The 24,648-nt window shown below is 44.9% G+C and overlaps 1 protein-coding gene across 2 annotated transcripts in view; it reads right to left on the minus strand.

Moving 5' to 3' along the window:
- Positions 1-21,283, minus strand: part of NFKB1 (nuclear factor kappa B subunit 1) — a 183,740-nt gene extending 162,457 nt beyond the window's left edge. For both annotated transcript variants that reach the window (XM_075336817.1, XM_075336807.1), the window contains exon 1: positions 21,151-21,283. The gene's annotated coding sequence lies outside the window, so the exon portion shown is untranslated. The remainder of the gene's footprint in view (positions 1-21,150) is intronic.
- Positions 21,284-24,648: the final 3,365 nt, after the last annotated feature.

A 24,648-nucleotide genomic window follows, 5' to 3' on the forward strand; every position in this document is an offset into this window, starting at 1 on the left:
AGTGTCCGTGGTCTGAGGAACTGGCCTGGCCTGCAAGGTCTCCAGGATTTTTGCCATAGTCTCAGACATTTTATCAGCAAACACTGCAAAGTCTGTCCCCGTCACCGGGGCAGGGTTCACAGGCGTCTCTGCCTGGGCTACCACCACAATAGGCTCTGGCTGACGAAGAGCCACTGGGACTGAACATTGCACACAATGTGAGTCATTGGAGCCTGCCGGTAGATCAGCCCCACATGCAGTACAAACAGTGTACACAGCCCGTGCCTTGGCAGCCTTGCGTTTTGCGGATGACATGTTGCTGCCTCCTCAGAGCAGTACAGGGTGTCCAGCCAAGAAGCGACCTTACAGTGCACTATATAAATATATATATCTATATATATGGCACCAAGAAGAAGTACACTAATATATCACTGAGGCACTAGTGGGGCCAGCACTACTGTGCTGCTTACCGCCCGCTTAGGAGCGGTGTGTGGTCGCCAGAAATCCCTCTAGTCTGGGTCTCCCAGAGCCTGCTGCCTTTCCCCAGCCAGATCGCATGTGTAATGGCTGCCGGCGTCCTTGTGGAGAGGGGGGGCGGGCCCTGGGCGTACACCGACGAAGAGCGGGAAGTCTGCTTCCCCCTGTGCCTAGTGAGAGGGCTGGAGCATGTAAATAAAGCTCCAGCCCTCGGCGCTGCCAATTGAGCAGCGTCTCTCCCCTACCCTGATTGACAGGGTGGGGGCGGGAACGAAGCGGCGCTAGGCCGCAGAAGCCGGGGGCTAAAGTTAGAAGCGCCGCCGCCGTAAAAGCGCGGTCGGCGCAAAGTCCCCGGCGCACCACAAGTCGCAGCTGCGCCGCCGCTCCAGGAGCGGTCGGCGCAGTAGTTCCCAACATGTAACGTCACTCAGCAAAGCTGCAGTGACCTAACCCCAGCGTACAGCGCTACTGTCCCCGGCGCACTATAACGCTCAGCAAGCCTTGAGAGTGTCCGTGCCTGCCGGGGACACAGAGTACCTGAAAGTTGCAGGGCCTTGTCCCTGAACGGCACTCCCGCTCCAAATCCAGCAGGTTCTCTGGGTCTGTGGATGGAGCCCGGCCCCAGGGCTTGGGGGCCGGCAAGATCCCACTTCCACAGAGCCCTCCAGGGGATGTGGAAGGAAAGCAGCATGTGGGCTCCAGCCTCTGTACCAGCAATAGGTACCTCAACCTTACAAGCACCACCACGGGTGAGAAGGGAGCATGCTGGGGGCCCTATATGGGCCCTCTTTTCTTCCATCCGATAGAGCCAGCAGCTACTGCTGACTACAAACAGTGGAGCTATGCGTGGATGTCTGACCTCCTTCGCACAAAGCAGAAAACTGGTGAGCCAGTGATCCCACTGGGGGTGTATAGCCAGAAGGGGAGGGGCCTTACACTTTTTAGTGTAATTGCTTTGTGTGGCCTCCGGAGGCAGTGCTATACACCCGATCGTCTGGGTCTCCCAATAGAGCGCCGAAGAAAGGGAAGGACTTAAAACTTTGATTTTTTTTTTTTTTAGATTTAAACTAATATATACTTTTTAGTGTCTTTTAGGCTGGAGTTGTAAGAGCGTATAAAAAAAGAAAATCAGTCCAATTTTCACCCAGAAAAGTTGGCCATTGTTTTCTACTTGTCATCTGTGCACTGTCTGCATGCTGATCGTATTCAATTTTCTCATTCCGAATACAGCTGAGAAAAAAAAAAAAAAAAAAAAAATCGCAGCTCTGCACTGCCTCATCGAATAACATGGATCCAAGTACTATCCCTTTTTTTTATCAGATTGCTCTCCTCCAATTTAAAAGCTCATGTGAGTGATGCCTTTAGGCCTAAGCCACACGGCGAGAAAAATCGGACCAATTCTAGCCTGTGTGTCAGCGCACATGAGTGATTATTTTCTCAGTCCTAATCGGACCGAGAAAACAATCGCAGCATGCTGCGGGTGTAATGCGAGCCTCTTTCTCTCGCACCCATTCAAGTGAATGGAGCAAGAGAAAAATCGCACTGCACTCACGGTACACCGGTGTACCGCGCGTGCAGAGCGAGAATCGCAAAAACCGGCTACAGAGGAGAGAGGGAGAGAAATCTCTCCCTCCCCTCCTCCGTGCCGGCCCGCCCCTCCGCAACGCTGGCCCGCCCCCCACAGCTGAGGTCTGCTCGCACAGTTGGACCTCAGTCGCATGGATACTAGCATGACACTCGGCTCCTGCTGTGCTGCCAGTGCGATCAGAGTGTTGTGCAAGCATTGCACTAGTGCCCCGTGTGGCCCCAGCCTTACTTTATATTTGTCCCGTTCAGGGACTTGAAGGTGTGATCTCTTGATTACCTATATACTATATGCAATCACGGGTACAGTGATTTTTTTCAACCTTTTCCCATATTTCAGGCTTCAAACGTAAAGATAAAAAATTTTATGTTATTGTTACAGGGGGACCAGCAGATTAGGACCAGGGGGTATTTATCCCAATTGCCAGTCGGGGCCCACCGTGCTCCAGATGGCAATGGAGCTGCTGGCAACCCGCAGGTTAGGCGGAGAATATAGAGCTCGGTGGCTCTGAGATAACCCAGGAAACCTGGGAACCGGTCACGTTTTTAGGGACATGTCAGACCGGATGACAACCCAGTTAGCGTTTTGGTGTACCTGGAGCTACACCAACCACGTGTGCAGGGAACACGTGAGGCCGGGTGGTGACCAGGTAGCGTTGACCGGAAGACCACCGCGAAAGCACCCTGTCGGCCACGTGTGTAGGACACGTCAGGCCGAGCGGTCCTCCGATTAGCGTTTCTGGTCACCTCTCGACTGGCCACGTGTGTGAAGGACACGTCAGGCCAGGTCGTCACACCAGTAGCGTTGACTGGGAAGTCGTTACAAGGGGAATAGGGTACACACACCCAGCCCAGGAACTCCTTGTTAACGCCACAGGGGTCCTGGGGTACGCTGTCCGTGTGCGTAGGGGGCACAACCGGACAGGAGCCGCAGCCCAGTTAACTCCACTGGGCTGCACAAGCACGACTGGACGGTAGGAGGTGGAAGCCTGGCGCCTTACCCTAACGTGCTGAGCCACGGGTGTCTTGGCGTGACAAGCACCGGATGCCTAACCCTACCTACCGCTTCCAAACAAAGGCTTATGTCGCAATGAGGCTCTAACATGGAGGTGTGCTCTGTCTGAGCAAATGTGAAGACTGCGCACCCCCCATGTTGTCTCCAGCCCCTTTTATAACCTGGGTCTGCCCCAAACCCAGGGTGGACCACAGTGCAACCTGCAGGGTCCAATCGCAGAGTGCTATGTCGTCAGCGACGTCACCAGCGGCCTATCCAGAACTGTCACGTCATTGATGACTTCATGGCAGCCACGCCCCAAACACTTCACCAGTCATTGTCTGACGACCAATGGTGAGGTGCCGTGTCATAGGGGCAGGCCTCTGCGAGTCAGTCCTGAGTGGCCACATCATCAGGTCACCTGATGTGTGTCGGCCTATCAGAACCTGCCACCTCACGGACATGCCCAGTGAGGTCCTTGTCAGACATAGCCTCTGATGCACTAAGTGCCTGAGCATGCTCAGTAGCCTGAACAACAGTCTCGGAAATCAGACTATCTGCCTGAACATGCTCAGTAGGCACAACACAGGACTTAGACACAGCACGATGTCCAAGTACCTGTGCAAAGAGGCTTTTCGCATTAAGTGTAGGAGCATGCTCAGTAGCCTGAACTGAGGACTTGCCCATTCTTCCTTTGCAAATAGCTCAAGCTGAGTGAGGTTCTATGGAGAGCGTTTGTGAACAGCAGTTGTCAGCTCTTTCCACAGATTCTCGATTGGATTCAGGTCTGGACTTTGACTTGGCCATTTTAACACCTGGATCCGTTTATTTATGAACCATTCCATTGTAGATTTTGTTTTATGTTTTGGATCATTGTCTTGTTGGAAGACAAATCTCCGTCCAAGTCTTAGGTCTTTTGCAGACTCCAACAGGTTTTCTTCAAGAATGGTCCTGTATTTGGCTCCATCCATCTTCCCATCAATTTTAACCATCTTCCCTGTCCCTGCTGAAGAAAATCAGGCCCAAACCATGATGCCGCCACCACCATGTTTTACAGTGGGGATGGTGTGTTCAGGGTGATGAGCTGTGTTGTTTTTACACCAAACATATCATTTGGTATTGTGCTCAGAAAAGTTTGATTTAGGTTTTATCTGACCAAAGCACCTTCTTCCACATGTTTGGTGTGTCTAGCAGGTGGCTTGTAGCAAACGTTAAACAACACTTTTTATGGATATCTTTGAGAAATGGCTTTCTTCTTGAAACTCTTCCATAAAGGCCAGATTTGTGTAGTGTACGACTGATTGTTGTCCTATGGACAGACTCAGCTGTAGATCTCTGCAGTTCATCCAGAGTGATCATAGGCCTCTTGGCTGCATCTCTGATCAGTCTTCTCCTTGTTTGAGATGAATGTTTGGATGGAAGGCTGGGTTTTGGTAGATTTGCAGTGGTATGATACTCCTTCCATTTCAATATGATCGCTTGCACAGTGCTTCTTGGGATGTTTAAAGTGTTGGAAATCTTTTTGTAACCAAATCCAGCTTTAAACTTCTCCACAACTGTGTCATGGACCTGCATGTTGTGTTCCTTGGTCTTCATGATGCTCTCTGTGCTTTAAACAGAACACTGAGACTATCACAGAGCAGGTATTTAACATTATGGCAGGTATGTAACATTTATACGGAGACTTGATTACACACAGGTGGCTTATTTTTATCATCATCAGTCATTTAGGACAACATTGGATCATTCAGAGATCCTCAATGAACTTCTGGAGTGAGTTTGCTGCACTGAAAGTAAAGGGGCCAAATAATATTGCACGCCCCACTTTTCAGTTTTTTATTTTTTTAAAAAGTTAAAAATAAGCAATAAATTTTGTTCAACTTCACAATTCTGTCCCACTTGTTGTTGATTCTTCACCATAAAATGTACATTTTTATCTTTATGTTTGAAGCCTGAAAAGTGGGAGAAGGTTGAAAAAAATCAAGGGGGCTGAATACTTTCGGAAGGCACTGTTTCGCAAGACAGCACAGTCTTGAAAAAAATAAAAGGACTGAACTCAACAATGCAAAAAATAACTAATAACAATATATTAATAGTATCAACAATGCAAAAAATAACTAATAACAGTATAGTAAAAACAGAAATGTGTTCTAATCATGCAGCAGTAGAAACACATTTACTAAAATGCACACAAATAAAATATTAATCCACAAAACAATTTGAAGACTTATCAAGGCCTAGAATTATGTAGACCTCACGATGACAAGAACAATGGTCCAGGATGATGCGACAGAGGAAGCTGAAAAGAAAGAAGTGTGAGCGGAGGCCGATAACACCGAAACTGTATCACCAATCAGGCTGATGCCTCACGGTTCCCATATAAATATATGACCTAAGTTAATAAGTGACAGATATAAAACTACAAATGTCCAATCACATTATTTACAGCATCCCCATAACCCACTGTGTAAATATCTATTCTTTTCATCACTACACCACATCAGTGCAACCCCCTTGAATTCCATAAATCCTTTTTATAAAGTTGCCCCAAAAGACTGTGATCTCAAAAATGAGGGTTGCTACCCTAATAAAGCTACAAACACCAAACCCATAAGTAATCCTAAAATCACAACTTATCTCTCCCGAAACTAGGTGATGAGTGTGTAACTGCCGGAGGTTCTGGGACCCCCACTGATCGCAAGAATGGCAGTCCTGTGTTCCCCATTTAGTTCTTTTTATGGAGCTGACCGATAGCAAAGATAAAACATAAATTTGTTGCCATTGGTGATAATGATTTCAATGGGAGTTGCACCACTGGAGAATGGCCACAACATAGTGTGCTGATCCAGGTCTGTACATTGTATACATTCGGCTGTTGCCTGCAACCAGCGGACCATTAGGATTCTGGATGTTATAGCTAAGCCCATCTGACACTGATTACCTAGCCTAACAATAGGTCACTAATATACAACTGTGGGACAACCCTATTAAGGGGAATTTGTTACCAGGTTTTTCCCACCTAATCTGAGAGCAGCATAACGTAGGAGTAGAGACCCTGATTCCAGTCACTTACTGGGCTGCTTAGTGTAGTTTTGAAAAAAAACCTGATTAATCAGCAGTATAATATCATTAGAGGACTGGTAGTCCAGCACATTCATGAGCTCTGTATAACTGCCAGGTCTGCGGCAGAGAAAACATTGATTTGATCAAAATGACAGCAAACAGCTCAGTAAGTGTCACATTGCTGGAATCAGGGTCTCTGTCTCTACATTACCCTGCTCTCAGATGGGGGAGCATAAACCTGGTGGCAGATTCCCTTTAATACAGATGGCCCATGATAAGTCACCAAATGCAATGACTCTTGAGTCCCAACACCCACATTGATCATCTGAACTGGCACAGCTCCATATTTTGTGCATTAGTTGTTGTGTATGTTACCAAAGCTCTCTCCAATTCCAGTAATCAGACTCTAGGTGATTTTCAGGTTAGACCTTCATAACTGTTCAAACCTTGTATACTGCACATTGCCAAGTTTCAGCATGTACTAACCATAGACACATTGGTGGAAATATTTTCTAGGTTTTTTCCTTTTCCCCTTTTACTAAAAAATCCCACTGTTAACTTTAAACTATGTATCAGGTGTAAGTGTATGGAGCGGCCTTAGGAGCTGAGCCAGCACCATGCCCGGCAAATTCCAACTGTGTTACATAAGAGCAGCAATCAAAACTGAGCTGTTAACCCCTTAAATGCCGCTGTCAACCTCGAACAGTTGAATGGGAATAAATGTGATTCCTCTGCGCTGCCGTGAAAGTTTAGAAGAGATGAGTCCAGGATCATAAAATATTCAGTATCAACGCGTTTCAAGGCACACATGGAAAAAAGAATATATGGTATATGTTTTTTTCCTAATGAAAAGGCGTGTGTCCTTTGAAACGCGTTGATACTGAATATTTTATGATCCTGTACTCATCTCTTCTGGTCTTTTACGGCAGCGCAGAGGAACCAGATTTATTACCATTCATCTGTCTCCGGTGTTTTCCCCTGTGGGTCTGCAGCAGCCGCTATATACGATATATAGCAGTAGTTGTGTCACACACAACCACATCAGGTGAAGAGATACTGTATTTTATCACCAATCTGTCACTGGATAAAACCTTATTGCGCTGTTCTATCTACCTTAGATTTGTTCCAATCCTCAACAGTGGCATTTAAAGAGTGCAATCTTAGTGGTGCACGTTTTCGCCGCACACCCCTCAGAACACATTTGCGGTCTGCCGATGGCTGAATGAACCGTTGGCTGCCATGTTGGCTGTTAAACCCACCATGGACTTCATATGAAAGCAGGATTTTAGCTACATGATGCAATGCAACTGTATTGCAGTATATCGAGCATGAAGTCAGACAACTGTAGGCTCCTATTGCCTTAACTGACTTCAAAAAATATTTAAAAATATTAGAACATAAAATAACATACAAATTTGAATTTCCCCTTTCCTCCCATTTAAAACAAAAATATATATTAAAAGAAAGTAAAAAAGGTAAAAATCTTCTAAATCGACACTTCTGTAAAAGTCGGATCTACAGAAATATAAAATTATTTAACACACACAAGAAATAACAGAGCAAAAAGACATTTTAAATGGGAGAACTCTACAATGTATGTACCCCAAAACGGCATTAATTAAAAGTAAAAGTAAAAGCAAGCCCTAACCCAGCTCCATTGACAAAAAGTAAAAAAGATACAGGTCTCTAAAAATGGTGACTCAAACTAATATATTTAACAACAAACTTCTTTATTGCTTTTCTCCTCTAAAATTTGTAAAACACTATATATTTGGTATAATTGTACAGAAATGAAGAATCTTTTTGCCAGGTTATTTTACCTCACTATGAACACAAAGATAAAAAAACGGTATAATTGAAGGGGTTTTTTCACAAGTCACGGCACTTGGATTTCCTTTTCCCGTTTCGATGGTTTGGTAAAATGAATGGTGTCTGAAATGACACCTCATCCTGGAAAAATCAGGCTTTGATATGTCAACTGCAAAGTATAAAGTTATGGCTTCTAGAAGCAGAAGCAGAACACAACACAAAAGGGCAGAAACCAAAATCAGTCGCTGCCGAAGGTACAAAAATGAGGCAACAATTTGCTCTTTATTGTTTCATCATTTCAAAAGTTGTAACTTTTTTATTTTTCTTAAAACAAGTGAGATCTTGTTTTTTTGTATAAGTTATAATTTAATTTCACCATTTCTTACATTGCAAAAATTATATAACTTTAATGAAAGGGATTCTGTCATTTTGATCATGTTGACCAAACCACCGGCAGTCGAAATCAAAGCCTGACTGCACAATTTCACCAGGTGTGTTTTACCATAAGGCACTCCGGCGTTGCAGAGATTTTATAGTAAAGGGAACCTGTCACCAGATTTGGGGCCTATAAGTTGCGGCCACCACTACTGGGCTCATATATACAGCATTCTAACATACTGTATATAAGAGCCCAGGCCGCTGTGTATAACATAAAAAACACTTTATAATACTCACCTAGAAGGTCGCTCCGTTGCACAGCAGTCGGATGGGTGTCTCCATTCTCCATTCTGCGCAGGACCTCAGTGCTGGCGCGTGCGTATGACGTAGACGTGTCATACACCGCGGCTTCAAAATAAGGAAGACCACGATTGCCGAAAGGGGAGGCGCCGCACCCGAAGAATGGAGACACCCATCCGACTGCTGTGCAACAGAGCGACCTTCTAGGTGGGTATTATAAAGTGTTTTTTATGTTCTACACAGTGGCCTGGGCTCTTATATACAGCATGTTAGAATGCTGTATATAAGAGCCCAGTGGTGGTGGCCGCAGGTTATAGACCGAAAATGTGGTGACAGGTTCCCTTTAAGGGAATGTGCACACTCTGTCTTTCTACAGGTAAGCCTACTGAGTTTTAAAAGCAGAGGACGTTTTAGGAAAACACCGGCGGTATTTTTTCCTAACTGTTTTTTGGTAATTTCTTCAGTACTTTCTTGCGGAATTTTTTATACAAAAAATTAGAAGCTTCCAAGCTGCCTGAGGAATCGTTACAGCACGTCTATTATCCGCTTCATGACTTTGGAAACCTAAAGGGGTTAACAGAAGCTCAACAGACTGAACATATGACCAGCAGGTGGTCTTTACATTGCGACGCATATGCTCATTGATTTTAGCCTTTCTTTAGCACTTTTTCAGGCAGGTTATGAAGTCTATCACTATGGAAGAAACTAGTGATGAGCAAGCAAGGATCTGCCGAAAAAATGCTCAAATTCCCCATTGACTTCCATTATACTCAGTACACGCGTCTAGCCCATCCTAGCATCTAACTGCTCCTTACGAGTACCGAAGCTTTGATTTCCATTTTGCATCTATCTTTGCTCCGTTTTTTGGGGGCTTTTTTTAATACTGCATCCATTAATTGATGACGTATGGACATGAATAATAAACATTGTTCTTCTTTTAACAACTCTTTTTTAGTTTCTACTTGACGATGAGACTGCATTACTGAGGAGCCAATAGAGTGACTGAGAGGGCAATGACCATGGCAATTATAGTGTTAAACAACTGAGTCTGATGTTATCTTTATCCTGGTCATTAAAGATATATACATATGTATAATGCTGTGATTGTGCCATTACTGCAATAAGCTTTTACGGCTTATGTAAAAATAACAAAAAAAAAAAAGCAAGATTTCTATTTTTCATTTATGATACAGATTGGAATATGTCACAAAACAGATTCCTTTTATGTGTGTAAATGCTAAAACATAATAGGAGGTGGCTGAAGGGCATGTCTAATCAATGAACACGTTTAGCCTTAAAGACACCCAACCAGAAGTTGATTTTGCCAAGGTAGTCTAAATCCATCCAGACATTTCCCCTGCAGTGACTGCTGTTACAGAATGTAGTACTGCTATAACTTGCACATCGAAGCTCGCCCTAATCACCGACACAACGTCATTGCGGATGACGCGGGGAGATATAAGAGCAGATAAGTGATTTTTGGCATATGTGGTTCCGTCCAGGTTAATACCTTAACATTGTTCATCTAATTAGTTGCTTATTTGAGCCTAGGGAGGGGCCACACACTATTAAAGCTATGTGCGCACAGTGCGTTTTTCGCGGCGTTTTTGCGCGTTTTTCGGGTGCGTTTTTGGCCTCAAAACTGCATGACTTTGCTTCCCCAGCAAAGTCTATGAGTTTTCAATTTTGCTGTCCGCACACAACTGTTTTTTTAAGCTGCGTTTTTGAGCTTGAAAAAAAAATGGACATGTCAATTCTTTCCTGCGTTTTTCTGCGTTTTCCCCTCATGCAATGCATTGGAAAAACGCAGCAAAACGCAGAGATCAAAAACGCATCAAAACGCAGCCGAAAACGCACCAAATCGCGGTAAAAACGCATGCGTTTTTTGACACGTTTTTTCGACGCAGGTGCGTTTTTGTGCGTTTTTAGCGGCCAAAAACGCACAAAAACGCAGCGTCAAAAAGACGCAGTGTGCGAACCTAGCCTTAAACCTCTTGCAACCTGTAAGTGGTGCCAGCTATAAGTTATAATTATTGTGGGCTATGTGCCTGCTACTCTGCTTCTTCCTGTTTGATTTGTGATAATGATCTTGGCATACTTCTTATACTGATCTCGGCATTCTCCTGATTTTAACCTTCTGATACTGATCTCGGCATCCTCCTGATTTTAACCTTCTCATACTAATCTCCACATTGTCCTGACTTTAACCTTCTGAAACTGATCTCGACATTGTCCTGACTTTAACCTTCTGATACTGATCTCGGCATTCTCCTGATTTTAACCTTCTGATACTGATCTCAGCATTCTCCTGATTTTAACCTTCTGATACTGATCTCGGCATCCTCCAGATTTTAACCTTCTGATACTGATCTTGGCATTCTCCTGATTTTAACCTTCTGATACTGATCTCGGCATCCTCCTGATTTTAACCTTCTGATACTGATCTCGGCATTCTCCTGACTTTAACCTTCTGATACTGATCTCAGCATTCTCCTGATTTTAACCTTCTGATACTGATCTCGGCATCCTCCTGATTTTAACCTTCTGATACTGATCTCGGCATTCTCCTGACTTTAACCTTCTGATACTGATCTCGGCATTCTCCTGATTTTAACCTTCTGATACTGATCTCAGCATTCTCCTGATTTTAACCTTCTGATACTGATCTCGGCATCCTCCAGATTTTAACCTTCTGATACTGATCTTGGCATTCTCCTGATTTTAACCTTCTGATACTGATCTTGGCATTCTGTTGACTTTGAACTAAATTTAACAAAGCTTAAAAACTCTCCTCGTCACTAGGTCATTCCACCAGCCAGCAGTCACTCTATGTCCATAAAGTAGGGGCCCTATGTAAGTCCAGTTCCCTCTAAAGGGGTTAAAGGGTGATGGCCAGGGTTCCATTGGGACCTACTAATTGAATTGGCTTGTGCAAACCCTGTCCATGGAAACCCTATTAACACCTACCAGGCTTACAAACTACAGTGTGCAGCCACCACTAATCAAAGGCTATTCAGATAACAGGCTGATAACTGATAGTGGGGTAAGGCTAAAGGCCCCTTTACACACTGCAACATCGCTAGCGATATCGCTGTAACGTCACCGGTTTTGTGACGTAATAGCGACCTCCCCAGCGACATTGCAGTGTGTGAAACGCATCAGCGACCTGCCCCCCGCTGTGAGGTCGCTGATTGCTACACATCTCTCAGGAACATTTTTTTGGTCCTTTGTTTCCCACTGTGCAGCATTCATCGTTGTGTTTGACACAGTAACAACGACTTTGTTAGCGACTTCCCTTTCAAATAGCTATTTGACACGTCCCCAACGACCAGCTAGGTCGTTCTGCAGGTCCGTATCGCTGCTGCGTCGTTGGCCAGGTTTGCCTGTTTGACAGTTCACCAGAGACTTTCCAGTGATCCCGGCCAGGTCGGGATCGCTACAAAGTCTCAGTGTGTAAGTGGCTTTAAGTAAACCTCTCCAACCTAGGTAAAACCAAATCAAAAAGCTACAAAGGACATTTGAAGAAAGAATAACCCTACAAAGCCTTTCCAAAACTGCTTCTGGAAAAAGACAACTCCTCTAAAAACTACCCAAAAGTAGTGTCTCCTAAAGAGTTTCTGCTTCAGATAAAAACCTGAATGAACATAGCTTACCCCTTTCTATAACATCTATAAAGAGCCTATAGAAAGGAGTTATTAGGGCCGAGACAATTTCGGGTAACATTATGTTTTTGCATTCCATCAGGTGTACTTTTTCCCTCTGGTACTTTCTTGAGGCCTTTCTTTTGCAGCACCAGTTGCACATTTTCTATAAGTAATTTTGAACTATATCAACTGTTTTAATAATGACAGCATGCAAGGAAAAACTATTTCACTGATTCTGACTAGTGGAGCTGAAGGACACTTGTCTCTCATTAGTGTCCTTTAGCTGCCGATTGTACAGGTAGTTTAGTGAGTGCACCATCATGTACGTAGAGATGTGGATATAACGTATGAACTGTCTAATCTTCTGCAGGAGCACACCGATCCCCAGCCTCACAGCTTTCTCCTTGCTGGGGGGGGGGGGGGGACAATGGCTTTGGCATGCTTGACAATTCAACAAGCGGCATTGTTGCACCGTTGTTCTGAACACATGAGGCAGCTTTGTCTCTGCTATACCTGAGGAGCGCAGGGACAATAAAAAGTGTCCAGAACATGAGATATTGCGTTCCAGTGATCCAGCTGGCTTCATAGAAGCACTTACAAGCTCTAGTGTGAAGGGCTTCTAAGCACTAAGCATATTTGGCCACCACTGTTTGGCTGGTAACATGGACAAAGTGCAGTAAGCAATAATATTAAAAATCATTCGATTCTTGAACACATTATGTTTTTAAGAAAACGTAATCTATAACATTGCTTGTTTTTACAATCACTTTACAATATTACCCATTAAAGAACATGTTACAATCCCTTAGAGGAAGGAGTAAATCATGCAATTTTTGCTGGAAAATGAAACATAAAGTCCATTTATTGGCGATATACACTCTTTCCATGAAGCTTACCAATAACTGCAACATTTGTATTCCAGCAGAACACTCCTGTCTGTGTTCCCTATTCTCACCTTACTGAAAATACAAAGACAACGATGTCTGCTCAGTCCTTATTTTTCTAAGCGTCATGGATTTGAAAGAAGCAGCAAAGTCACAAGTGCTAATAGCCATTCCATTCAGAAGAGAACAGAGTCCCCAATTCTGGCAATCATCAATTCTGGCAAAGTGGTGAGGCCAACATAGATGTAAACGTTATCACCATCCACTGAGAAAGTGATCTCCTTAAGAATGGAGTTAGACGGCGGTATAACCTGGACAAGGATCGCATCGTAGTGCACTTGGCGGTGGCTCTCCTGACCCGAGCATGAGAGCTGCATAGAAATACATGAAGCCGACACACGGGAAAGGAGAGCCAAGGCCAGTCAGAACATTTTGATGCAATCCTCGTCTCAGGTATATGGCCGTATGACTCCATCCTTAAAAGTATCTTTTTTCAAATCCACTGAAAATACTCATATAGAAACAATTAAAATTAATCTCCAAAATCATATAAAAAAAAAAAAAGAGTTAAACCAATTGGCCATTGACTATATTTCTCTGTTTCTGAGTAGAATAATGTTTACTTCCCCGTGGTGGTCAAATCAAAGTTATGCCAGATTTCATGAAACCTTAGGCTGCTTTCACACTTGCGTTGTTTTTCATCAGTTGCAATCCGTCGCCTTGAGGAAATACGGTATCCTTCAAAATATTTTGCAGGATTCCGTTATTTCCCCATAGACTTGTATGGATGATGGATTGCGACTGATGGCCTTGCATTGCATCCGCTGTGCGATGGATCACTCGTGGAACGAATGACCGTCGGGCGGCAGGAACGCAGCATGTGGCATTTTTTGAGCAGTGGGATTCTTTTTTTTCACTGTGCATGCTCAGCTCTTGTGTTTAATCATTAAAAGAAATGTCTCTCACTCTCAGTGGCTGAACGATCAGCTGATGGCCCGACCGGAGGCTTTTATGAATGATCAGCTGATCGCCCGGCTGCCGACTTTTGTGAATGATCAGCTGATCGCCCGGCTGCCGGCTTTTGTGAATGATCAGCTGATCGCCCGGCTGCCGGCTTTTGTGAATGATCAGCTGATCGCCCGGCTGCCGACTTTTGTGAATGATCAACTGATCGCCCGGCTGCCGACTTTTGTGAATGATCAGCTGATCACCCGGCTGCCGACTTTTGTGAATGATCAGCTGATCGCCCGGCTGCCGGCTTTTGTGAATGATCAGCTCATCGCCCGGCTGTCGACTTTTGTGAATGATCAGCTGATCGCCCGGCTGCCGGCTTTTGTGAATGATCAGCTGATCGCCCGGCTGCCGGCTTTTGTGAATGATCAGCTGATCGCCCAGCTGCCGGCTTTTGTGAATGATCAGCTGATCGCCCGGCTGCCGGCTTTTGTGAATGATCAGCTGATCGCCCGGCTGCCGGCTTTTGTGAATGATCAGCTGATCGCCCGGCTGCCGGCTTTTGTGAATGATCAGCTGATCGCCCGGCTGCCGGCTTTTGTGAATGATCAGCTGATCGCCCGGCTGCCGGCTTTTGTGAATGATCAGCTGATCGCCCGGCTGCCGGCTTTTGTGAATGATCAGCTAATTGCCCGTTCACAATAGCCTGGTAAAACAGTAAAAAAAAAACAAACAACGGATTGTTGTTTTGCAGCATCAGTCACATCAGTTGTGCCACGATCTGCAACGCATCTGTTGCACCAGTCACACAACTGATTGTGGCAGATGCAAAACAACAGAAGTGTGAAAGCAGCCTTAACAAGAGGCACAATTTACCTATGATGTGTGAACAGATCCTGAGGGCACTGGAGTTTCTAAATCCTCAGTTGCAGATATCCCATCTGTCACATGTATAGTAATGGGTATACGTCAAATGATTAGCCAAAAGGATACAGTATTATTTTCAATAATCGTGGATGTACCCAAGGCAGATAACATTGCAAATATTCCTGCAACTGAAAATCAGTTCCATTATATTTGCGAGGGGTTGTTTTGGCAGCAAGTACGGTACATGAGTTTCTGTAAGTTTCTGTTACATGAATGGGACAGTGAGGACATCACTAGGACCAGCGTTATTCAATGGGGTAGAGTGTTTTGTTTTTTTTCCATCAGACTGATTGTGAAATCTGGTGACAGATCAGTACACACGTCCTGTAATCATCCACTGGAATGGACCCTGTAGAGATCCATAGGGAAAAAAATTCTGCAAACACAATTTTTTTTGTCCATTGTTAAATAACTGATTTCTGCCAGATACGTTTTTTTTACATTGCAGTCTATGGAGAATGGATTTGTTAACGGATTGCAATTTATCCATCCTTTTTACTTGCATTTGTTTCAAATGAAAGATAAATAGCAATCTCCATAGACTCTAATGTGAAAAAAAACAGATCCTGCAGAAATCAGTTATTTAACAACGCACCAAACAGTTGTGTGCACAGAACTTTTTTGCCGACGGATCTCTTCAGAATCCGTTCTAATGGATGAATACAGGACATGTCTTTCTGTTTAGTAATAATTTAAAACTGATGAAACAACACAGTCATCCATAAAATCACTGTAATTTATGGTACCAGCCAAGTTGGGCTATGTGCAGATCTCTCCACATAAAAAGCATGTTTTGGCAGGAAAAAACACGCATTTGTTATCGTGTTTGCATGTTTTTCACATGAGTTTTTTTATGCTTTTATTTAAGTGATGGAGAGTTCAGGCGCTGTACCCTTGCGATCGCCGCCAAGTCTCTGGCAGTTTAATCCCTGAGATCACAGGAAGAGTGATGGATCGATTACCTCTCCCTGGCGATTGAGTCCCAGTAATGCGATCACAGGGACCCAATCGCTGCCATGACAACCCCGGGTTACTGAACTACGGATCGCCTCACAGACCATGAGCATGCATGCATACATAGTGTGTGAGGCGGTCTGTCAGTGCTGAGAGTGCAGCACTGACAGATATAATCCACTGCAGCGATCGAGCACATGATTATATCAGACGCAGGACAAAACACAAACTAGTGACATGCTGCTTCTTCTGCAACAAAATCTGCAAGGAAAAAAGAAGCAGCAGATGCACAGCAAGTCAGGATTGTCATAGACTTGGCTGGGATAATTATAATAATAATTTTATTCATTTATATAGCGCTATTAATTCCACAGCGCTTTACATACATTGACAATACTGTCCCCATTGGGGCTCACAATCTAGAGTCCCTATCTGTATGTCTTTGGATTGTGGGAGGAAACCGGAGTACCCGGAGGAAACCCACGCATGAAAAAACGCAGTATAAAAGCAACGTGTGCACACAGCCTTTATGAGATTTCTGAAATCTCATGCACATTCTGCTTATGTTTTCCTTGTGGATTTGAACCATTAATGCATTTTTTTCAAATCACAACATGTCAATTCTTTTAACATTTTTACAGTTTTTCATCCATTCAAATGAGTGGGGGAAAAGAACAAAAGTAAATAATGTGTTAAAAAATGTGCATATATTGCACCGCATTTCTCCTACTTTCACACATCAGTTTTTTGGCATCAGGCACAATCCAGCGTGTGCCTGATGTAACGGATCCGGCACAGAATATGCAAAAACGGATGCGTCGTATCCTTTTTTTTTTTTTACGGATCCGGTATACCTGATCAGTCAAAAAACGGATCTGGCGCATCCATTTCATCCATTTTTTTGCTGGATCAGTTTTTTTTTGACAATACATTGGAGCATGCTCAGTTTAAGAAACGGATCCAGTGGCCGCATCCATTTTTTGCCGCATTATGCCGGATTCGGCGTCCCTAGGCAAACATTGTAAATCACGCCATATCGCACTGGATCCGGCGCGATGCGTTTTTTTGTCAGAGACAAAAAACGTTACAAGAGACGTTCCATCTGGCCGCCGCATTAGCTAATTACGACGGATCCGGCAAAAGCCGAATGCAACGCAAGGTCATCAGGCACAATCCGGCGCTAATACAAATCAATGGGGAAAAACGGATCCGGCGCCGGATCCGTTTTATCCGTATTTTTCCGGATTATGCCTGATGGAAAAAACTGATGTGTGAAAGTAGCCTAACACTGTTTGTTGGGGAATTTTTCAAGTCATATTGCTGGATACTTTGTATCCAATGTAAAGTATTCCACAATCTTTCAGAAATTTAGCGCATCTTCTACCGGTATTTTTCCTCATTTTATGCTGCCCCTGCCTACCGGAGGGAGAATGATGACTTTTCTGGAGAGTCACAATTCACGAATGTGATGTAGGCCTATTGTGTAGCTAACCATGCCCAATTTTACCACGGAGTGGTGCAAAAATGCCAAAACTTGGCCATTTTTTTGATATCAGAAAATTGTTACAAAAGCCTTAATAAATACCCCCAATTTATTTAGGCCTTTTTCTTCCCTTTTGGTGCCTTTTCGGGTCAGTGGGGTTTTATACAAGGCCCAGCGTACTATAGGTATGACGCTATTCTGAATTGCATTAATTTTTTTTGCATTTTTTTAAACTTGTGTAATTTGGTCTAGATATTTTTGGTGTTTTATGGTAATAAGAAACCTACAAAGGAAACATTGTACCTTCAGTATGCTGTGTTCTCATAAACTGAATCACCACAAACCAAAAGTGAAGTATGACGATATTCTTCATATCTTAGTGCATACAGAAAAATACATATTTCAGCCCCAAAAATCCACAATGAGAAATGCGTCTAAAACATCCAGTTCTTATATGTGCTCTGATTAAATTTAGGATTTCTATCACTTTGGACAGCAAGAATAGTGGAAACCATAGAGGTGCCATATTAAAGTCAAAGGGGCTGTGTAATAAAGGGCAGCTATTGTGCGTGCGTGTGTATGAAAAAGAAAAACATTACCATAATTTGTCAAATATTTATCACTTTGTATCAATTAAATATACAGTGGAACCTTGGATTAAGAGTAACTTGGTTTGAGAGCGTTTTGCAAAACAAACAAAGCTTTCTAAAAATTTGTAACTTGGTTTAAGAGCAATGATTTGCAATAAGAGCAGATACTCACCGTGCACACTTCTGGTTCCATCCTATCACCGCGCTCTGACCCGCTCTGGAGGTAACTTTCTGTACATATGTAATGTTTACTGTATACAGTATACCATTGTACAGTATGTAATATACAGCATGTCTATGAATTTGCATTTGAAGATACAGTATTGTACTTTCTTTCTTCTAACCAGTATAGCACATTGCTTGTACCGTAATCTAATTGCCTGTGCAGTAATATTGCCTACCCCACATCTGTCTTAAGGCCGCTTTACACGTTGCGATATCGTGACCGATATCGCTAGCATGGGTACCCGTCCCTATCGGTTGTGCGACATGGGCAAATCACTGCCCGTGGCGCACAACATCGCCCAGACCCGTCACACTACTTACCTGCCCTGCGACGTCGCTGTGACCAGCGAACCGCCTCCTTTCTATGGGGGCGGTTCGTTCAGCGTCACAGCGATGTCACAGCTGCGTCACTGAACTGCCGCCCAATAGAAGCGGAGGGGCGGAGATGAGTGGGACGTAACATCCCACCCCACTCCTTCCTTCCGCATTGCAGATAAGGTAGGTAAGGAGAGGTTCCTCCTTCCTGTGGTGTCACACGGAGCGATGTGTGCTGCCGCAGGAACGAGGAACAACTTCGTTACTGCTGCAGCAACGATATTTCAGAATGGACCCCCATGTCACCGATGAGCGATTTTGCACGTTTTTGCAACGATGCAAAATCGCTCAAAGGTGTCACACGCAACGGCATCGCTAAAGCGACCGGATGTGCGTCACAAATTCCGTGACCCCAACGAGATCGCTTGAGCGATGTCGCAGCGTGTAAAGCGGCCTTTAGTTCTGCCCTTAGTTTGGGGAGAATAGTTTGGAGTGTTTTTTCTGTACTGTACTAGAATAAATGTCATATTTATATATAATTTTCTCTCTACATTGTACCTCCCGCACACCAACAATTCTATTGGAAGCTAATGTGCAGTTTAATTTGTTTTATATGTTTTTCACTGTGCTGTACAGTATTTTGTATTAGTGTACAGTAATAATTTTATATGAATACAGTACATTATATTGTATTACTGTAATAAATTTGTATAAATACAGGAAATATTTTTGGGTTGTGGAACGAATTGTCTGCGTTTCAATTATTTCCTATGGGAAAATGTGCTTTGATGTAAGAGTAACTTGGTTTAAGAGCTCACTCTCGGAACCAATTACCGTATGCTCATAATCCAAGGTTCCACTGTATACTGTATCATGTTATATACATTTTTCAAATATTTATCCTTTTGGATCCATGTTGCCATTTACCAATCAATAGGGAAAGTAGCTAATTTTCTTGCAATACAGGAGTGTAAAGTGTCGATATTCACGTTGGTATTAAGCTGAGTTCACATGTCCAGTAATCTGTCCATTAGAACAGATCCAGCAGCAATATAGACTAAAAAGTCGTGTCTGCAGAACTTACTGTCAACATTTTGAATAAAATAGATATTTGCAGGCTCCGTTTTTGTTTTTTTTTAAATGGGAGTCTATGGAAAACGGATCCGTTAACTGATTACTATTTATCCACCTGTTTTTCATTGTAATGGATCCGTTCTCCATAGACTCCCATGTTAAAAAAAAAATCGGATCCAGCTGACATCAGTTATTTAAAAACAGACATAAAATTTGCGTTTGCAAAACTTTTTTCGCCAACGTATTGTTGCTGGATCCAGTCTAACGGACGATTACAGGACATGTGAACTCAGCCTAAGGCGCAACGATCCGTCTGACAGTGCTGTTCTTGGCATTAAAGCGGACCCCAATATAAGTCAATGAGGGGCCGTAGAGACATATTGGGCTCAGATGGTCTGGCATAAGGCAGATGTGAACAAAGGTTGAAGCATCTGTCAATCAGAAAAATCATACAGGACGATTGCGATGACGCTGGACAGTGATGATGGCTGCAATCATTCACACACACGGTAATGGATGACGACAGGGTTCAAACAGGAAGCAGAAACGTTCTAGACATTAGGATGTCAGACGGTGAGAAATGGCTGTGACCGGCCACAAAATGGGCATTCCTCTGGCAGTGCCCCCTGTGCCATCATATCCTCTATTCTGCCTCCATGTGCTCAGTGTTTGGCAGATCAGGTCATGCTGGGCTATGTGGTTCCACACCAGGTGGGAGTGCCTCCCTGTATTACCTGTACTGAGGGGCTGCTCATCAGGCTGCAGTGATGGCCAGGGAGCTGGGCATGCTGAGCAATGTAGTTCCATCCCATGATGGCTCATTGGTTAGAACTACAATCTTACAGCGCTGGGTCCTGGGTTCAAATCCCACCAAGGACAACATCTGCAGGGACTTTGTATGTTCTCCCTGTGTTTCTGTGGGTTTCCTCCCACACTCCAAAGACGTAGTGACAGGGAATTTAGATTGTGAGTTCCAATGGGGACAGTGTTACTGATGTATGAAAAGCGCTGTGGAATTAATGGCGCTATATAAGTGAATAAATATATTATTATTATTATTATTATGATTACAGTCCACACCAGGTGATAGTGCCCCCCATTATTACCCGTTGGGGGCTGTTCTCTTGCGGTCACATCAGGCTCCAGCAGTGCTGGGCATGCTGGACTATGTAGTGCCCCACGTATTACCTGAGGATCTGCACTCCTGCAGTCACATGAGCCTGCAATGATGATCAGGGCATGCTGGGCTATGTAGTTCCACACCAGGCTGTAGTGCCCCCTGTATTACCTGAAGATGATCAGGGCATGCTGGGCTATGTAGTTTCACACCAGGTGGTAGTGCCCCCTGTATTACCTGAAGATGATCAGGGCATGCTGGGCTATGTAGTTCCACACCAGGTGGTAGTGCCCCCTGTATTACCTGAAGAGCTGCTTTCCTGCGGTCGCATCAGGCAGCAGTGATTATCATGGCATGCTGGGCTATGTAGTTCCACACCAGGCTGTAGTGCCCCTGTATTACCTGAGGGCTGCTCTCCTGCGGTCACATCAGGCTCCAGCAGTGATGGCCAGGTTGCTGCTCGCTGCCCATTGCCCGCAGGCTTCTTCTGGTGTCCGAGCTCCTTTCAGTTTCCTTGTTTTGTCGGCGCTCGGGGCGGGTGTTACTGAGCCCAGCTCATCACTATGGTTCCTCCTCCTCCAGGCTGGAGGTGTGGGGCTTCTCTGCTCTGAAGAAGTCGCTCTTGTTCTCACTTCCTGACTGGAAATTCCCATTAGTGTCAGTGTAGTGAGAGGAAAGAAAAAAAGTTTGTAGTGAGAGGAGGCATGGTAATAAAATGTCGCACTGAGAGGAATGACAACACGTCATGGGGATTTTACATCTTGTGGTTTGACACATAAATGTCTTCAAGCCTCGTACAGATACAAGTTATCACTATCTGCTGGGCACATCACTAGTTCTGCCTCTTGGTAACAAGAATTACTTCTGACCTCCTCCTTCCCAGTGGATTAGGTCAGAAATGCTCTAATAATCTGTCCTCATCCTTCCCAGTGGACTAGGTCAGAAATGCTCTAATAATCTGTCCTTATCTTTCCCAGTGGACTAGGTCAGAAATGCTCTAATAATCTGTCCTCATCTTTCCCAGTGGACTAGGTCAGAAATGCTCTAATAATCTGTCCTCATCTTTCCCAGTGGACTAGGTCAGAAATGCTCTAATAATCTGTCCTCATCTTTCCCAGTGGACTAGGTCAGCAATGCTCTAATAATCTGTCCTCATCTTTCCCAGTGGACTAGATCAGAAATGCTCTAATAATCTGTCCTTATCCTTCCCAGTGGATTAGGTCAGAAATGCTCTAATAATCTGCCCTCATCCTTCCCAGTGGACTAGGTCAGAAATGCTCTAATAATCTGTCCTCATCCTTCCCAGTGGACTAGGTCAGAAATGCTCTAATAATCTGTCCTCATCTTTCCCAGTGGACTAGGTCAGAAATGCTCTAATAATCTGTACTCTCACGAGCGAGGTTGTCTTTTTCCCCTCTAAATATTGTATTTTCTATAACTGTTACTTGTTTGTATATGATCCTCCTGAATTGCAAAGCGCTGCGGAATATGTTGGCGCTATAGAAATAAAGATTATTAATTATTATTATTATTATTATTATGTACTCATCCTCACCAGTGGATTAGGTCCAGGGGTGGGATTCAGCCGGTTCTGGAGAACCGGTCGTTAAAATAGCAGCCGGTTCCCAGAACCGGCAAGAAACAGCTCTGGCGATCCGGTTTCCTGTATTCACTTGTGTTAGTGTCTCTTTAAGACACTAGCACAAATGAATGCCCGTACCTCCACGCCGCACTTCCTGGTTCAGTGGAGCCTGTCGGCTCCCTGACCCGGCGTGCAGCGACGCGATGACGCTGCAGAGGTCACGGCAGTGTGAGGAGGGAGCTCCTCCTCCTGCCGTCTGTCAGCATGCAGAGAGCCGCGGAGGAGGACGGGAGATACAGGAGAGGCCGCCGCTGCAGGTAAGCGCTCAGTCAGCCGAAGATGCAGGGAGAGGGGCCGCATAAGAGGGGAGCGCTATATGGGGAGAGGGGCCGCATAAGAGGGGAGCTATATGTGGCTATATGGGGAGAGAAGGCCACATAAGAGGGGAGCTATATGTGGCTATATGGGGAGAGGAGGCCATAAAAGGATAGTATTTGCATGGAGAAAGGGGCCATAATGGGATGGGATCTGCAGGGGGAAAGGGGCCATAATAGGATGGGATAAGCAGGGGGAAAGGGACCATAATGGGATAGGATCTGTAGGGGGAAAGGGGCCATAATGGGATGGGATCTGCAGGGGGAAAAATGCCATAATGGGATGGGATCTGCAAGGGGAAAGGAGTCATAATGGGATTGGATCTGCTGGGGAAAGGGGCCATAATGGGATGGGATCTGCTGGGGAAAGGGGCCATAATGGGATGGGATCTGCAAGGGAAAGAGGCCATAATGGGATGGGATCTGCTGGGGAAAGGGGCCATAATGGGATGGGATCTGCTGGGGAAAAAGGCCATAATGGGATGGGATCAGCTGGGGAAAGAGGCCATAATGGGATGGGATCTGCTGGGAAAAGAGGCCACATGGGATGGGATCTGCTGGGAAAAGAGGCCACATGGGATGGGATCTGCAGGGGGCAAGAGACCACATGGGATGGAATCTGCAGGGGGAAGGGGCCACATGGGATGGAATCTGCAGGGGGCAAGAGACCACATGGGATGGAATCTGCAGGGGGCAAGAGACCACATGGGATGGAATCTGCAGGGGGAAGGGGCCATAATGGGATGGGATCTGCTGGGGAAAGGGGCCATAATGGGATGGGATCTGCAAGGGAAAGAGGCCATAATGGGATGGGATCTGCAGGGGGAAAGGGGCCATAATGGGATGGGATCTGCAGGGGGAAAGGGGCCATAATGGGATGGGATCTGCAAGGGAAAGAGGCCATAATGGGATGGGATCTGCTGGGGAAAGGGGCCATAATGGGATGGGATCTGCTGGGGAAAAAGGCCATAATGGGATGGAATCTGCTGGGGAAAGAGGCCATAATGGGATGGGATCTGCTGGGAAAAGAGGCCACATGGGATGGGATCTGCTGGGGAAAGAGGCCACATGGGATGGGATCTGCAGGGGGCAAGAGACCACATGGGATGGAATCTGCAGGGGGCAAGAGACCACATGGGATGGATCTGCAGGGGGCAAAAGACCACATGGGATGGAATCTGCAGGGGGAAAGGGGCCATAATGGGATGGGATCTGCTGGGGAAAGGGGCCATAATGGGATGGGATCTGCAAGGGAAAGAGGCCATAATGGGATGGGATCTGCAGGAGGAAAGGGGCCATAATGGGATGGGATCTGCAGGGGAAAGGGGCCATAATGGGATGGGATCTGCTGGAGAAAGAGGCCACATGGGATGGGATCTGCAGGGGACAAGAGACCACATGGGATGGGATCTGTTGGGGGAAAGGAGCCACATGGGATGGGATCTGCAGGGGGGGAGAGACCACATGGGATGGGATCTGTAGGGGAAAGCAGCCACATGGGATGGGATCTGTATGGGGAAGGTCGTCCGTTCCAATTTTAGCAGGGCTAATTTAGTAATAATTTTTAAAAACTGTAGAAAAACCGTTTAATACAATAAGACAGACAGTGACTGGAACAACTGGTGCTGGACAGGAGAGTGACGGTAGAGGAAGGGAAGAAGAGGAAAGAGATTTTACTTTAAATTACTTGTATTTTTTGGTTGAGGAAAGTGCGATAAAAATGGGTGTGGCTAACAAAATTGGGTGTGTTACATAATGAGCGTGGTTTTCAAATGGGCGGGGTTTACAGAGAACCTGTTGTTAAAAATTTCAATTCCACCCCTGATTAGGTCAGAAATGCTCTAACAATCTGCCTCATGCTTCCCAGTGGATTAGGTCAGAAATTCTCTAATAATCTGCAATCATCCTTCCCAGTGGATTAGGTCAGAAATGCTCTAATAATCT

This window comes from Anomaloglossus baeobatrachus, chromosome 1 (genome assembly GCF_048569485.1).
Source record: "Anomaloglossus baeobatrachus isolate aAnoBae1 chromosome 1, aAnoBae1.hap1, whole genome shotgun sequence".
Classification (NCBI taxonomy): domain Eukaryota; kingdom Metazoa; phylum Chordata; class Amphibia; order Anura; family Aromobatidae; genus Anomaloglossus; species Anomaloglossus baeobatrachus.